At 40.5% G+C, this 5,796-nt stretch overlaps 2 protein-coding genes across 16 annotated transcripts in view; both read left to right on the top strand.

Moving 5' to 3' along the window:
• Positions 1-5,796, top strand: part of LOC110970971 (uncharacterized) — a 162,413-nt gene that overhangs the window by 134,767 nt on the left and 21,850 nt on the right. The window lies entirely within an intron of this gene.
• The window catches only part of LOC110945503 (nucleotide-binding oligomerization domain-containing protein 1-like), a 98,030-nt gene continuing 95,309 nt past the window's right edge, over positions 3,076-5,796 (top strand). For 5 of the 6 annotated variants that reach the window (XM_051942074.1, XM_051942075.1, XM_051942080.1 and 2 more), the window contains exon 1: positions 3,377-3,900. The gene's annotated coding sequence lies outside the window, so the exon portion shown is untranslated. Of the gene's footprint in view, positions 3,901-5,796 lie in introns of all 6 variants that reach the window. The other variant, XM_051942082.1, reaches the window with a different exon arrangement.

Genomic DNA, 5,796 nt, shown 5'->3' with positions numbered 1-5,796 from the left:
CCCACTTTCCCTGGAAACACACACCCTGAACACAGTCTGGAGGCTGGTGCAAGACTGAAACAACACAAGACACTTTAATGACGTTATTACAGCTTTTTATACTGAAAACTTCAAGTTAAGCGACAACAAAATTGCAGACAAATGGAATTTTCCTCTTTGGTTCTGAAAAATCTCATCTGTTTTTGTAAAAACTGTCAGTAAACATGAATACTGTCAGTGCAGAGGATTAGTCATTCTACCAGGAATAATGGAAACAAGGAGGACTGTGTCTGCTTCATTTGGTGTTTTCTGGTCCACCAGTGGATCCTACAAGCTTTAAGAGCTGAGAGTTAAAAGGCTTTCAGTGCCGCCAACATGCTTCACTTCATTCCAACATCACAGTTCAGCATGGATTTAATTCATTCTTCACCTTGTTTCGTTTATTTAACTTTACTGCATTTTAAAATGACACAGATCAAAATATATTTACAGTAAAGCAGCTTTAAAATAAGAAAGATATAGAAAAAGTGGAGGACACGAGTTAAAAGTTGTTCTGCTTCGACTCATCAAGGACTTCTTAACTGGAAAAAACTTTTCAGAATGGTTTGTTTTTATCACTTTGATAAAGGAAATGATTTTTTTGTGTCAGTTTGGTTCAGAGGGATAAATAAGGACAAAAAAGGGACAGATTTTTATATTTACATATTCAGTTTTCTAATGTTATATTCTGAGTTCTAATGATGAGTTTTAGCAGACTGTCTTGTTGTTTTCATGTATTTAACTCAGATGATAATAAAGCTGCTCAGTCTAACAACTGCAGAAGTGATTTGAGGTTTTCAGGGTTTAAATCTAAACAAGACAGTTGAATTCTGAACAAAATATCATCAATAAGTTGTGAAAACCTTTTTTGATTTTGTGGTTTTCAATTCAATTCAATTTTATTTATATAGCGTCAATTACAGTCAAATTGTCTCAAGACGCTTTACAGAACCCATATACCTGATCCCCAGAGCAAGCCCAAAGAGGTTTGATCCGTCCTGATCACACGTTTAGATTAAAGTAGAAGAACTGCACTGAAGACGATTTATTTTAGATAAACTGTGTTATTAGATCATTAGTGTTTGGGTCTACAGCACAGACGAGTTTCAACCAGAGGAACTCAGAAGTGATTCAGACTCTCACACTGATTGATTTTTGCATCTGTTGGTTATTAACCACGCCTGACGAACGTCAGTGGGGTTACTGCATTCGGTGCGGTATCTGGCTGGGTATGTATGGATAGATGGATGGATGGATGGATGTACAGTTCCTTGTGAAAGTATTCGGCCCCCTTGAACTTTTCAACCTTTCGCCACATTTCAGGCTTCAAACATAAAGATATAAAATTTTAATTTTTTGTCAAGAATCAACAACAAATGGGACACAATCGAGAAGTGGAACAAAATTTATTGGATATTTTAAACTTTTTTAACAAATAAAAACCTGAAAAGTGGGGCGTGCAATATTATTCGGCCCCCTTGCATTAATACTTTGTAGCGCCACCTTTTGCTGCAATTACAGCTGCAAGTCTCTTGGGGTATGTCTCTATCAGTTTTGCACATCGAGAGACTGAAATTCTTGCCCATTCTTCCTTGCAAAACAGCTGGAGCTCAGTGAGGTTGGATGGAGAGCGTTTGTGAACAGCAGTCTTCAGCTCTGCCCACAGATTCTGGATTGGATTCAGGTCTGGACTTTGACTTGGCCATTCTAACACCTGGATACGTTTATTTGTGAACCATTCCATTGTAGATTTGGCTTTATGTTTTGGATCATTGTCCTGTTGGAAGATAAATCTCCATCCCAGTCTCAGGTCTTTTGCAGACTCCAACAGGTTTTCTTCCAGAATGCTCCTGTATTTGGCTCCATTCATCTTCCCATCAATTTGAACCATCTTCCCTGTCCCTGCTGAAGAAAAGCAGGCCCAAACCATGAGGCTGCCACCACCATGTTTGACAGTGGGGATGGTGTGTTCAGGGTGATGAACTGTGTTGCTTTTACGCCAAACATATGGTTTTGCATTGTGGCCAAAAAGTTGGATTTTGGTTCATCTGACCAGAGCACCTTCTTCCACATGTTTGGTGTGTCTCCCAGGTGGCTTGTGGCAAACTTCAAACCAGACTTTTTATGGATATCTTTGAGGAATGGCTTTCTTCTTGCCACTCTTCCATAAAGGCCAGATTTGTGCAGTGTACGACTGATTGTTGTCCTATGGACAGACTCTCCCACCTCAGCTGTAGATCTCTGCAGTTCATCCAGAGTGATCATGGGCCTCTTGGCTGCATCTCTGATCAGTCTTCTCCTTGTTCGAGGTGAAAGTTTAGAGGGATGGCCGGGTCTTGGTAGATTTGCAGTGGTCTGATACTCCTTCCATTTCAATATGATTGCTTGCACAGTGCTCCTTGAGATGTTCAAAGCTTGGGAAATCTTTTTGTATCCAAATCCGGCTTTAAACTTCTCCACAACAGTATCTGGGACCTGCCTGGTGTGTTCCTTGGTCTTCATGATGCTCTCTGCACTTTAAACAGAACCCTGAGACTATCACAGAGCAGGTTCAATTCAATTCAATTTTATTTATATAGCGTCAATTACAGTCAAATCGTCTCAAGACGCTTTACAGAACCCATATGCCTGACCCCCAGATTATTTATACGGAGACTTGATTACACACAGGTGGATTCTATTTATCATCATCAGTCATTTAGGACAACATTGGATCATTCAGAGATCCTCACTGAACTTCTGAGGTGAGTTTGCTGCACTGAAAGTAAAGGGACCGAATAATATTGCACACCCCACTTTTCAGTTTTTTATTTGTTAAAAAAGTATAAAATATCCAATAAATTTCATTCCACTTCACGATTGTGTCCCAATTGTTGTTGATTCTTGACAAAAAATTAAAATTTTATATCTTTATGTTTGAAGCCTGAAATGTGGCGAAAGGTTGAAAAGTTCAAGGGGTCCGAATACTTTCACAAGGCACTGTATGTCTGTCTGTCTGTCTGTCTGTCTGTCTGTCTGTCTGTCTGTATGTATATATGTTCGTTCCGATATCTCTGCAAGTGCTGAAGCCAGGATATTCAAACTTGGCACTGAAGATCAGTCTAAGGTCCCCTGGTCAGTTGTGGAGTTACAGGTCAGCAGATCAAGTAGGGAGGGAGATACGTACGATGATCAAAACTAATACATATTGCATCATTTGTGTCGGGAGGACAGGGTTTTCGCCAGTAGAGGGCGTGGTTCTGCCCTCTGCTGAGGGCTCGTCTAGTTGATTCTGGTCTTGATCCACACTCCTCAGAAACATAATCTATCTGTGTTTCTGGTCTGACAGTTCCATCTGGTGGATCTTTTGTGATCCTACAAGCTTTCAGAGCTCCACAGCAAAGTGAAACTGTGACAGACAATCAGGTCCTTTCAAAACTCCCCAAAAGAACGACTCAGCAGACTCATGCTAATGACCACCATTAGCACACGAGGGCTCAGTGACATCTGTGCATTTCAACGACCCCCACCGATACTCACAACGACCATCGTTGAGTCGTCAGACGAGTTTTGGTATCGGTCGTTGAAACAAGCCTGGACACACCTCACAGAGGTTTAAAAGCTGAGGCAACACCAACCACCACCAGAACTGAAGAAGCCTCTTGGATGAGAGGTGAAACGTCTTCAAGGAACTTTCTTAAAGTCCAGTGGATTGATTTAAACTACTTTGGATAACCATGACCTGGATGAATGAGAACCTGCACAGACATGTCACAGACCATTAAATGGATCAACTGGCTGCGTGAAAAGTCACACGGAGGAACCACAGACTGTCCGTGGAAAATACCCACTGGAGAAACTGTGAGGCAGTGGACGCAGTCACACAAGGTCGAAGAAGAACAGGTGAGGACAGTCTTTAAAAGGTACAGTATGTTGATATCTGAACTTTTCTACACGTGAGGAAGAAACCACCGGCAGTGTTTGCCCTCCTATATAAACAACAAGGCGGCCCGCCTCGCTGGAATAGGATATCGCCTCATTAAAATTTTGCCCACATTGCCGCCTCACTGGTCCGCACCAAAAAAAAAAAGTAATGCTAAATATTAGAAAGCATTGACACATAAGTCCGGTATGTTCGCCGCTGAAATCAACAGAATGGCAGCCTTTTCTCGTCGTGGGTGAAGACAGCAGACACATCCCCGTTGGTCGGTAACACTCAGTTCTCGTATGACATCCCGCGAGTTTGTGTGTCAAATGTCGGTCGTTCCGATTGGCGAACAACGAGCATGGCGGACAAGAAGCGGCAGCGCTCCATCGTTTCGTTTTTCGGGGCTAAAAGCAGGTGTGTATCACAGACATATGTCAAATTAAGTATCAAAACTATCGCATGTCATCAAAATAAAGTGAGCAACGCAGTGTAGGCATCGATCTCGCTTCCTTTCCTGAGTTTGCTTACTGTTCTGTTGTCCGCGGCGATACGAATTCACAGCGACTGCAAAAATGGGTCCAGTTAAAACATTTAGGCGACAAAACCCGTTCTACCCAACGAGACAAATGATTTCAACAGAATATAAAGTTCCTAGTTTCTTTTGATAAAATGATTTATAGAGTGCCCGAAATTCTATCATTCAATGGCAAAACAAATTCTGTGTTCAAATTCTAGTTCTGTGTTCAAAAAGGGAACAGTTTTGAAAACAGAACTAAGTCCTTCAGAAAACCAGTTGTTAACCCAGAGTTGAAGTTTTCTTTCACATTTTAAGTAAAATGAAAGTCATGACATAACCTTTTTATTATAAATAAAAATGAATTTGGTACCTAACATGTAGTTGTTTTTAGAAAAAAAGTAAAAGTCTCCACTTGATTCCAGATTCAAGTCCTTTGTCATCTTTTTCAAATTTGTAATAAGAACTGATGTGGCATTTTGGAATGGCTTGTGGAAATCTGACCAGAATATAACAGACTGGACTAGTTGACATGTTTTGATCACAACGACAAGTGGGTTTATATTTGTCATATTTTCTGCCTATCACTAATTTTTAGAAAAGAAACATGAAAATTTTATTTAATTTAGTTTTTGGAAATGGCTACAAATATAACAAAATATGCTCCAAATTCTGCCAGAATGCCCCATTTTGCATCTTGATTTTCAAATTTTTTCCGGGGGGGCATACCCCTGGACCCCCCTAGTTGCTTTGTGCCTCCGCCGCAACCCACCACCTCGCGGCTATTTCAACCCAGGGGAAACACTGCACCGGCTTTAGTTTTCTCTTTCAGAGATGGAGTTCAGTAAAGTTGGAAAGATATTCACAGATTCAGACTTCCAGCATCAATAACTCATTAGTTATAAGTTGTCAAAACATAAACGATGCCTCTTTCCCATCGTTGTAAGGTAGACAATGTGCTGCAAGCCCAGTTTTATCAAGAGTAGCTGAAATAACATTGGTATCTGTGGAGTGAACAGGGACCGTCTGCAAATAGCAAAGCCACTGCAACAGCGAAAACAGACACAAATATTCAATAACTTCGCTCTCATGTACTGTAGTGTCACCAAAATCACTGCAACCTTCAACTGGCTGCTGCTGGTAAGACTACAACTCTTGATTTGATATAAAAACTTATTTTTTCAGAATTTTAAGGAACTTTTATTTTTAGTAAAATTCACATACGCTGTAGGAAAAAAATAAAGTCCGTCCAACCATCAAAGGGGTCCGGCTGATCAAATCTTCAGTTTTTTTTTCTTCCAAATATGGTCTGTACGGGCCTTATATTTTGACTTAATTTTGGTGACATTGCAGTGCA

This window comes from Acanthochromis polyacanthus, chromosome 22 (assembly GCF_021347895.1).
Source record: "Acanthochromis polyacanthus isolate Apoly-LR-REF ecotype Palm Island chromosome 22, KAUST_Apoly_ChrSc, whole genome shotgun sequence".
Taxonomy (NCBI): Eukaryota; Metazoa; Chordata; class Actinopteri; family Pomacentridae; genus Acanthochromis; species Acanthochromis polyacanthus.
Note: the sequence above shows the minus strand (reverse complement) of the source record. Positions and strands in the feature narration are given on the sequence as shown.